Raw genomic sequence first — 10,965 nt, forward strand, 5'->3', positions numbered from 1 at the left:
TCAGAGAGAAGGGACTGAGGTCACAGTTGCTGTGGCAACCCTGATGTAGAAAGGATGGATGACTTCTTTTAAATGCAGGCTCATTATATGATTAAGATTCATCATATCATATAACCCTGAGAATATTGAATCTAAACTTTTCTTTTCTTTCAGATGGGAAGAATAGTGCCCAGAGAGGTGAGGCACCTTAGCTCAAAGTCACATAGCTGGTTAGTGCCAGGTCTCTCATAATTCTGCACTGACTTCATTCAGCCTTTAAGCAATAAATGTGTATATTCATTGCATGGTGATAGACACTTTCTTAGTCGTGTGTGTGTGTGTGTGTGTGTGTGTGTGTGTGAAGGAGTTTCTCATAAGTTGCTTTCAAGGGAGAGGCAGCTTTGAACAGCGCTCACTGATTTGGGGGTCTGGAGCTAATTGCATAACCACTGTAAGCCTCGGTTTCCTATCTGTAAAATGGAGCTGACGATAGTCCTGATCCCAACGTGCTGTCAGGAAGATGGAGCGAGATAACGCATGCAGAGCTCAGCACAGCGTCTGCCGCACTGCAGTGTCCTAATCCTTCTGAGCTCTTAGGTCAGAGCAAAGAACTTTGCTCTGTTAAGTCTCCTGTCTGCCTGCCTGCCTGCCTTAAAAATAAACCCAGCGAAAGGCTTATTTCCTGGGATGCTTTTATTCTCTCTGTTGTGTGCTGTAAAGTTGATTGCGACTCAGAGCGACCCTTCAGGAAAGGGTGGAACTGCTGCCTACAGTGTCCAAAATGATGTGCAGACTGCCACCTCTCTCTCTCTCTCGTGGAGTGGCTGGTGGATTGGAACTGCCAATTCCTGATGGACGACACCAAAAGGCTGGAGCAGATCTTGCTGTGGACACCTTCGTCTCCCGACACTGCTTGCCCTTCCTACTCCACTGAGAAACTCAGATATATTCAGTCTGACAACCTTGGGAGAGATCCTCATGAACAGACCCCCGCAGGCGGGCTTCTTGAGTCCTGTCAGGGGGGAACTGGAGCCAGCTCCAAGATGGCACATGCCCCACCTCTGAGCCCAGCCAGGTTGGGGTGGCCCACACCATCTGGGCCTTGTCACGGTGGCTGGCATTCTAAGAATGGGTTCACAGAGCCTGGGAGTTAGGAAAACACACGAAGCAGCACAGCCCACCTCATGAGCCCTTGTGGCAAGAATGCCGGGAGCAGCTCGGTTCACAGACTTGGCTGTGTGCGTCCCTAGCAGCATAAGAGAGTTCTGTTGGTTCCTCCTGCAGCTTGATCACCTCTAATGGAAGAAGGCATCTTCTGGCAAGGCTTCTGCCGTGTTCCGACGCCCTGCTTCTCTGGCTTCCTTTTGCAAGTCACCCTTCCAAAGAGGGAGCGTGCAGCCGACTTCGGTGCCCAACTAGCTGGAAGGAAAGCTGGTCATTCAGCTTGAGTGACCGGTGACAACGAATGCCCTGAGCGAGGACGTCGCTTCAGCGAAGATCTGGAACAGATGGATAAAAGACTCTGTCTGCAGAGGGGACTCTGTTCACAGGGAGTTCTGGGGCTCCACGGCTTCTCAGCACACTTGAAGGGATCCCTTTTGTGGTTTCCTTATCCACTATGATTTGGGAAATGAGTCTTTCAAAGGAATTTTAGAAGTCTTCTCTGGCTCCTTTCTTCTCTGTGAAAGAAGACTGAGGCTTTGAAGCGCAGGGAAGAAGGAGTGGAGAAAAGGAAGAAGCAAAGAGCTGCTTCTTGAGAACAGACCTTTCACCTTCCAGACAACTGGCCCTCAGGGATCTGCACTTAATTGGCCGAAGACCAGAAGGACTGTGTGTTTTCCACCTGTGTGTGTCTGCCTCCAAGGGCCCCGCACTGCGCCACACGCCAGATAACGTCTTCATTTTATTAATCTTCTTCCCCTTCTTCAGCTCAGGAGTTGGTTTTGATCTCCCATCAGCCTCTTTGTAACCCTCCGGTGCTCCTTTGATCTAAGCATCAGGCATCTTTCAGGGTTTGGGGTGGGCGCTGGGTGACACACCACATATTTTCCCATTCGGAGTTCTCTTACAGTGTCTATCGTTTTTCAACACGACATACTTTGGTTGGCTAAACAAAACCACCAAGCTTTCTGCTAATTCAAATCATTTCAAAATTATCAAAATATAAGAAGGTGATTCATTCTTAGAAATCCACTTTCCTACATTGTTAGCTTGAAAGTGAGAAACATTCAAAAGACTAGAGATGTTGTCTGTCCATGCATTGTTTATATCCTGAACATTCCTATGTGTTATACTCATTAAAATGTTATCTGTCCAAACTACGTATGGAATTCATATGTTTGGTGATAGGATCACCTGTTTTCGAGTGTCAGCAATGATTTTGGAGGATCTTGTAGATAAGCCTAAGGGGGCTTCAAAACGTTGATGAAAAAAATGTAATTAAAAGAGAATGGAATTTTCCCGCTATGTGAAGCCCCCACGTGTTTGTATAATGGCACCAGAATAATGTGACAGATGATGTAAAATGGCATTGGCCTAGGTGATTTTTAAAGTTCTACGTTAAGCTGGGTTGTCTACAGAAACAAAACCATACATGACACTCATCTATGTATAAGAAAGAACTCTCTATCAAGAAGTAATTGTATATCAATAAGGGATCCTAGCTCAGTCCACCTCAAGTCCCTCTGCAGATTCACGAAGCTGCAGGCCAATGATTCAGAAAGGTGAAGCCGCAAGCAGGGAGAGCACAGGCCAGCAGGTGCAGAGTTGCATGGGTCCAAGGTCGAGGCACCAGGATAGAGGGCCCACAACTCCCAGGTTAGCTCCCTGGGCCAGTGGCCCACATGGGGCAGCTCCTGGTGGCAGATACAGAATTCCAGTCAGTAGGGAGGGTGAAGGGCTAGAGAGAGGTTCCCAGTGTCTCTCTTATAAAAAGGCCACATCCCTAAGGAGGCATCATCAGGCTGTTGTAACCTGATGGATAGGTTGAACTCTATTCCATTTTCACACAGGGGCCAGTTGACATAAAATCTAAGCCCCATAGATCCCCTCCTTGTGCAACACCTTATGAGGCACCATGACGTCCAGGACAAACCCAGAGCTGCTATCCTGTGCTGCTTCCACATGGGAATCCCGTGGAATTCCTGAGCAGCTTCGCACACTCACCAGGCTCTTGCTCTCACCTCTTTAAACACGCTGCCCACTCTGGTCAGGTCACCCTGTGCTTCTTTGCCCAATTCGCGACCTCCTGTGAGGCTCTTTTCAAGCCGTACAGGAGAACCCCAGACCTCGACGCTAATCTGTTCTAGAAGGAATGTCCAGATGTGATGCCGTCGAGTTCTGAATCAACTTTTTCTCATAAGAAATAACTGAAAATGGATTCATCTGTTCTCGACCACTAAGTTTTTACCCTAACCTTGCCTTTTTATACAAAACAATACACAGAAGTTTCAAAGCAAATAAGTTCAGAGTTAAATAATATAATTTAAATAACATTACATAACACAACATTAAACAAGTTTTTCACAACTACAGGATGGCCCATACCTTGAGATGGATGAGGATCTGGATCTGTGGACACGGCGGTGGGGAGGAGGGATGGAGAGAGAGTCATGGTTGGGAAGGGGAATCCCCTTCCATAAGATCAGCTGGGAGCTGCTTTTCAGGAGTTTTGTCCCTTCTTTGCCTTTTTTTCACTAGGACCTGGCTGGCTTTCTCTAAAAAAAAGAAAAAAAATCTTTCTAATGTGGTCTGCTGTTGGCGTTTCCTTAACTGTTTTCTAAAAGGGTTTACTCAATTATCATAGACAATATCGATAAGACGGTTAACCAGTTCCTTATTGTGGTGATTCTTTTCAAAAAACGCTTTCTTAGAACCCATGTTTTTTTAATCTAAAAACAGTACAGAAAGCCACAAAAACTAAGAAAATTATAGCAAAATGCTAGGAACACAGCCGCAAATGGTTTAAACAACGCGTCCTAACAACGCCAACTAGCGCTGAGTGACCCAAACACCAACTGCTTTGGTTTACAAAATCACGTGCGTCAGGTCGGATTCTGATGTTTTGTTCAAGCGCTGATGCAAAATTTTCTTGACATTTTGCGTCGAAATCCGATTATGTCGAGTGCTGATGCGGTCGAGGCCCGGGGTTTACTCTAATTCTGTGATGCAGCCTTCCCTGATGACACCGCCTTACGTGCCTGTCCGTGTGGATGGACAGCAGAGAGAAGAATGGGAATCCCAAACCACTTAATTGTGCTCATTAGGAATCCTCAGACGGACCAAGAAGCAGTCACTTGAACAGAACAAGGGGTACTGTGTGGTTTAAAATCATGATACTTATTCAACCTGTATGCTGAGAAAATGATAGAAGAAAATCAACTATAGAAAGAAGACTTGGCATCAGGATCAGAGGAAGATTCATTAACAACCTGTGATATGCAGATGACGCAAGCTTGCTTGGGGAAAGCCACGGGGACTTGAGGCACTTATTGTCGAAGTTCAAAGACTACACCTTTCAATATGGATCAGATCTCAATGTAAAGAAAACAAAATTCCTCAAAATTAAACCAATAGGCAGCATCGCGATAAATAGAAAAAGACTTGTCGAGTATTTCATTTTATTCAAACCTGCCATCAACACTTGTGAAAACAGTCTTCAGAAAATCAAATGACTCAGAGCCAATCTGCTGTAAAACATCTTTTCAAGGTATTAAAAAGATGTCACTTTGAAGAATAAGGTGCCCCGCCGACTGAAGCCTTGACATTTCTGTTGCCTCTGATGCATGTGAAAGCAGGAGAATGAATCAGGAAGACCAAAGAGCCTTTGAATTATGAAGTTGGTGAAGAATATTAAATATACCATGGACTGCCAGAAGGTCCAACAAACCCGTGCTGGGAGAAGTACCGGCCCGTGCTCTTTAGAAGCAATAACAGCAGGATTTTGTCTCATATATTTTGGACATCCCCTCAGGAAGGACCAGTCCCTGGAGAAGGACGCTACGTTTGAGAAAGTGGAAGGTCAATGAAAAGAAAGGACATGGTGGCTGCAACGACACAAACACAGGAAGCGTGTTGTGAGGTAGTACAGGGCCAGGTGATGTTTCATTTTGTCGTGCACGTGGGCCCGCAGAGTAGGAACCTAGTCCACAGTGCCTCACCACCATCCCGTGCCACCAAATCCGTATACTTTGAAAGTTGGTGAAATAGATGCAATCCCTCCCATATAACATAATGCTAGCATCTCTGCATGGATTCATTTGTTCATCTCCATTAAGTACCGATGATATTCCCTGTTCTCCTGGGGGGAAAAGTGATTGCTGTGACATTTAGAATCCAGCACATCCAGGAGAGAGGGAGGCGGCGAGTCCCGGAAGCCAGTGAAAATCCTAGCTAGACTGTTATTAGACAACTCCGGGTTGCCATACTTTAGGGAGCTAAACAGCTGCAGAGGTCACTAGGAGGTGCTTTGTTTCCCAAAAGGTGTTTGGTATTTACTTTCACTCAAGCATGTTCCTTCTGCTCTGATAACCGTTGTCATCTTCCATTACAACAAAAGATGTCAGAGGGATTTTTTTTTTGTGGCAGGCATATGGCACTCATTTAGCTTCTCCCTCTGCAGTCATGAAAGAGTTTGCAAAACTCAAAACAAAACAGAGCGACACTCAGCTATTCATCAGTTCACATCTACTAGACAAAGGTCTTGTACCACACAGTACAGAGGACAGGGTCTCCATTTCCAAAGCAAAGGAAGGACCACACGGATTTCAGGGGGCTTGCACCAGCGGTGCTTCATTCTTGATGTCCTCTGCGACCTTTGAGAAACAGGTCAGGGGACTGGGCAGATGTCCTTGGGAAGTCAAAACATAAACCACATTGTGTTAGTCTGGGTTGACTAGAGAAAAAAATTCATAAAGACATTCATATGTGTATAAGAAAGAGGTTTATATACAAAGCAATTAAATATTGAAGAAAACATCCCAGCCCAGTCCAGAGTAAGCCCATGAGTCTGATATTTGCCCATATGCTTAATACCAATCTATAAAGTCCCTTTTAGACTCGTGAAACACATGCAATGATGCCTAATGCAGGACGATCACATGCCAGTGTGTAGGAAGTCTTGTGGATCTGGTGGCGTTGTAAGCATCTCAGTGCTGGCAGGGGTCTCCAAGTGGCTCCTCCAGTTCAGGGCACAAGTGTAGTTCCATGTGTCTTGTCAGCTGCAATGTCTCCCAGGGAGTGAGCCGAGAGAGAGAGTGTCTCCCCACTCCAAGGAAGAATACCGGAGTTCCCAGAATCCTCAGGAGAAGGCCCTGCCCACACAGAAGCCTCATTGGGTATGACCTGATTGATAGGCTAGACTCCACCCCTTCACTCTTAATCCTCTCAAATTGCCAAATGATTAGATAACTACCACACACATTTTCTATTAATATTGTTTAGAATGATCAGTGGAAACCCTATGGTTTCCAGTGCTTCTTTGCGCCCACTGACTCCTGGCAATCCAGTGGGGTATGCTGGAGAGGCCTGACTGTTCTTGTATCAGAAGGAATGGAGGGTCAGGGATCTTTAGCAAGTCAGCCAAGGTCTCACAGCCACAGGAGGGTGCAATCTGCGAAAACGACCTCCATCCTTGTCTTCCAAAGCTGTGAGATCAGGGTGGCCATATCCAAGTTCCTCTTCTAGTTCTGGTGCTAATTTACTAATGTGTATTAAACCAGTTCACACAGGTTTCACTACATCTCCATGATACACATTTCACTATGGGTTAGTAAGTAAGCACAAGTAAGCCCATGCTAGACACTTTGGTCCCTGTCCGAGAATGAAAACTTGAAAGGTTTCCTTCTATAGAAAGGTGCTGTGGGGCTGGGAGAGAGACCGACGTGGGCCATACCTGGAAGCAGAATCTTTGATCTGGCGAAGAACGTGAAATTATTCACTAACGAGCAGGAAAGTAGTACAAGTATGCCCATGCTTACCTCGCGCATTGGGAAATCTGACACTGGCAGAACTTTTGAAAACAAACCATATGCTGGCATTCCTCTGCAGAGGGTCTTTCTGTCCCTCCTCCTTACTCTGAGGAGACTACGCTAACTTCTCAACATGGGGTATTCGTCTCCTCGGCCTGCTGTAACCAAAGGGCACACGTTTGGTGGCTTAACGCAACAGACTTTCATTTTCTCCATTTTGTCGGTCGGACATTGGGAATCCAGGGGACAGTCGGGCCATGAGTCCTTGAGAGTCTCTAGGGAAGGCATCTTTCTGCTTCTAGCTTCTTGTAGCCCCTTCCTTGGCTTGTGGCAGTGTAACTCCATTCTCTGCCTCTGTCATCACACGGACTTCTTCCCTCTGTGTCTGGCTCCAAATTCCTCTTCTTCTAAGGACAGGTCATATTGGGTTAAGGTTACTCTATTTCAGTATGACAGCATATTTCCAAATAAGGCTTGTTCACAGGTACGAGGTATTGGAACTTGAACATATCTTTTTCGGGAACACAATGTAATCCTAAACAAATTTCTTGGCAGCCACTTGAGATTTGACCCCTGTTTATTTCTCTAGACTTAGCTCATTCTCTTCCCATGCCCCAATAAATGCTCTATTCTCAAAGTTAGGCTCTAATCCAGCTCCGAGAAGCTGGATTATATGAAGAAGAGTGCGTCATCAGCATTGGAGGAAGGCTCATTAACAACCTTGAAAGTGCAGGTGAAGCAACCTGACTTGCTGAAAGTGAGGAGGACCTTCAAACACTTGCCGATAAAGATCTGGGCTTGTATGTTGCATTAAGTGTTGATTACAACTCAATGTAAGGAAGACCAAAGTCTTCACAATTGGACCAACAGGGAACATCATGATAAATGGAGAAAATGTTGGAGTTGTCGAAGATTTTGTCTTTCTTGGATCCACAATCAATGCTCATGGAAGGCACAGTCAAAGGATCAAAAGATGTATTTACATCAGGTGAATATGCTGCATAAGACCTCTTTAGAGCATTGAAGAGCACGGGTGTTACTTTGAGGCCTAAGGTGTGCCTGACTCACCCCATGGTATTCTCCAGTGCATCATATGCATGTGAACATTGGACACTGAATCAGAAAGACTGTAGAAGAATTGATGCCCTCAAATTGTGGTGCTGGAGAAGAATATTCAAAGTACCGTGGACTATATCAGAAGAAGTAAGGCTAGGGTGCTCCTTAGAGGCAAGGATGGCAAGACTTTTTCATCTTACAGACTTTGGACCTACTGGCAGGAGAGACCAGTCACCGGAGAAGGACATCATATTACGTACAGTGGAAGGACAGCAAAAAGGAGGAAGACCCTCACGGGATGGATCCATAACAGAGGCGGCATCAATCAGCTCAAGCATAGGAACCATTGTGAGGATGGCACAGGACTATGTTTTGTTCTGCAGTGCGCAGGGCCGCTATGGGTCAGAGCCTACTCGATGGCACCTAACAACAACAACAACAACATGCTCTGGTTGTACAGAACCCAAAGGTAGATATCATTGGTATTACACTTTCATCTCCCTACTAGGACTCTGGACACTGTCTCAACCTCCCGCTCTCCTGTCCTGCAAAGCGGACATGAATTATTTAAATCTCAATTGGGAGCTTCCATTTGGAAGTGCTCACTCGTCTCTCATAATTGAGTTAAATGCCTCCACTACGCACATCTGCCATACCCTCTTCTTACTCTACTTTCCCCATGCCAGGAGGCCGTCAGTTCGTCTGCCTCCCCTCTGGGCTGTCAGCACGGTGAGGGTAAGAGCTAAGCATGGGGATCACTCACCAAGCAGTAACACCTGTGCATACGATTTATCCCTTAAGCAAGCCCTAGAGCAGGGGTCCTCAAATGATGGCCCACGGGCCGCATGCGGGCCACCAAGGACATTTATCTGGCTCACCAGGTGTTTTTGCCCCATTTTTGTTTTTTACTTCAAAATAAGATATGAGCATTGTGCATAGAAATTTGTTCATAGTTTTTTTTTAAACTATAGTCCGGCCCTCCAACTGTCTGAGTGACAGTGAACTGGCCCCCTGTTTAAAAAGTCTGAGGACCCCTGCCCTAGAGGGTCAGCAGCCATTATCAATGAATAGTGGTTTGTTCGATTGTATTTCTCAGGCACGAGCCAGGAATCAGCGAGTCACTTCCTGTGCTTGGTATTCTCCATCCCCTTCCTTGTTGCTTCTTTCATCTTCTCTATGCCCTGGAAAGAAGTTGACCTTTGTAGACTGCCTTCTCCAGGCTCTCGCGTTGACTATTTGGGAGCTAGCTTCCTTGTAGGTAAAAGCATCTGCAGGAGAAAGGAGGCTGGGAGGATAGTGAGATCGAGCTAGTCACCTCTCCTTCCTGCCTCACTCTTGCTTTCCTAGTGTTCTGATAGTATCTGTCTATTTTAAAAACAACAGCCCCACTAGAATGCCTTCTCCTCCGTGGTCATCTATCAGTGGGTTCAGTAGCACTATGGCTTCTCTTATCCCATGCGCCCTAGAAGTAGAAATGGCTTCTAATCATTGGTCTCCCATCCTGACCACCTGTCTGTAAGTAGCACCTTCCTTTGGACCATTTTCGGTAGATTCTGCCTCCTGCTAGCTGTCTGACTGAGGAAATACTCTACTTCGAGCACATAACATGTAATTTCCAAATTCTCTAGGATGATTTCTGGCAGTTTAAGGTTTTTTAAGGTAATTCTCAAGACAGCTCCAGATTGCTGTCTGATTATACAGAAGTACATACGGATTTCCAGAAAGCCTGCAGTATATTTCCACTTTCTGCCTAACTTTCAGTTTCCCTCTAGGAGCATCAGCCGGTGTCCTCAGATCTCAGAAGTCACACTGCTCTAAGAAGCCTTGGTCTCTGTCCCCCTGGATAATTCGGTGGCCTGGGGGAAGCACTTTCTGTGTTAGGAACCCCTCTCAAAGTGTCTTGCAGCTTACTCACAGTTCCCATCAATTGGCCCCATCGTGTTTCTCTTGTGAAGGCCACATGCATTATACAGTATTATACTGTAGGGATATTCATGTGAAAAGAACCGGAGATGCTAGTGTTTAGGCATTAGTGCTTTGTTTTTTTAAAGAAAAATCTCCTTGTGAGGTTACAAGTGAATTTTTAAATTGAGTGAAAAATATATTTGCAAAGAGCGATACAATTTCCCAGTAATAAATTATTATTTGGGGAGAGTGTAGATCTATTGTTCTCAGACCTGAACTGTATGGTCTTAGAAGCTAAAATGAATTTACTCTGTGATTTATACCAACCTTTATGGAACTCAAAGCTCGGGAATTCATGTGCAACTGGTATCTAGGTAGAATGTGGACAAATGAAAGCCACGTAAAAAATATGTATAAGTTACATCTATAATGAAGGACTTGAATCCAGAGTAGGTATTTGTCAGTATACACATGTACAAGAAGGCAGATTCATTTTAAAAATGGACAAAAGACTAATGATTCGCCAAAAATTACTTCGAGATGAAATAAGCATATAGAATGCTGTTCAACATCATTCTTCACAAGTGAAAAGCAAATTAAAACCACAATGAGCCAGCACCACAAGAATGGGTACGATAAAAACGCTGCCAACATGAAGCGCTGACAAGGAGGTGGGGCAATTCGAACTCTCACACACTGTTAGTGAGGATATAAAATGGTACGTCGGTAGCGTAATGGGCAGCCTCACACCCACAACCTCACCCCAAGGATGTCCATGCCCTATTCCTTCAAGCCTACGAATATGTTACCTTATCAGGCAAAATGGATTTTATAGATGGTGTTAAGGATACTCGAGTTGGTGCGAGAACCCTAGACTATCTGACTGGGCCCAATATAATCACAGGAGTACTCCCAAGCAGAGAATCTTTTTTTTTATTTTTTAAACATTTTATTAGGGGCTCATACAACTGTTATCGCAATCCATACACACTTCAATTGTGTAAAGCGCATTTGTACATCATTCTCAAAACATTTTCTCTCCACTCAAACCCCTGAC

This window comes from Echinops telfairi, unplaced genomic scaffold (genome assembly GCF_000313985.2).
Source record: "Echinops telfairi isolate 266 unplaced genomic scaffold, ASM31398v2 ScPeMD7_7458;HRSCAF=8496, whole genome shotgun sequence".
NCBI classification, from domain to species: Eukaryota; Metazoa; Chordata; class Mammalia; order Afrosoricida; family Tenrecidae; genus Echinops; species Echinops telfairi.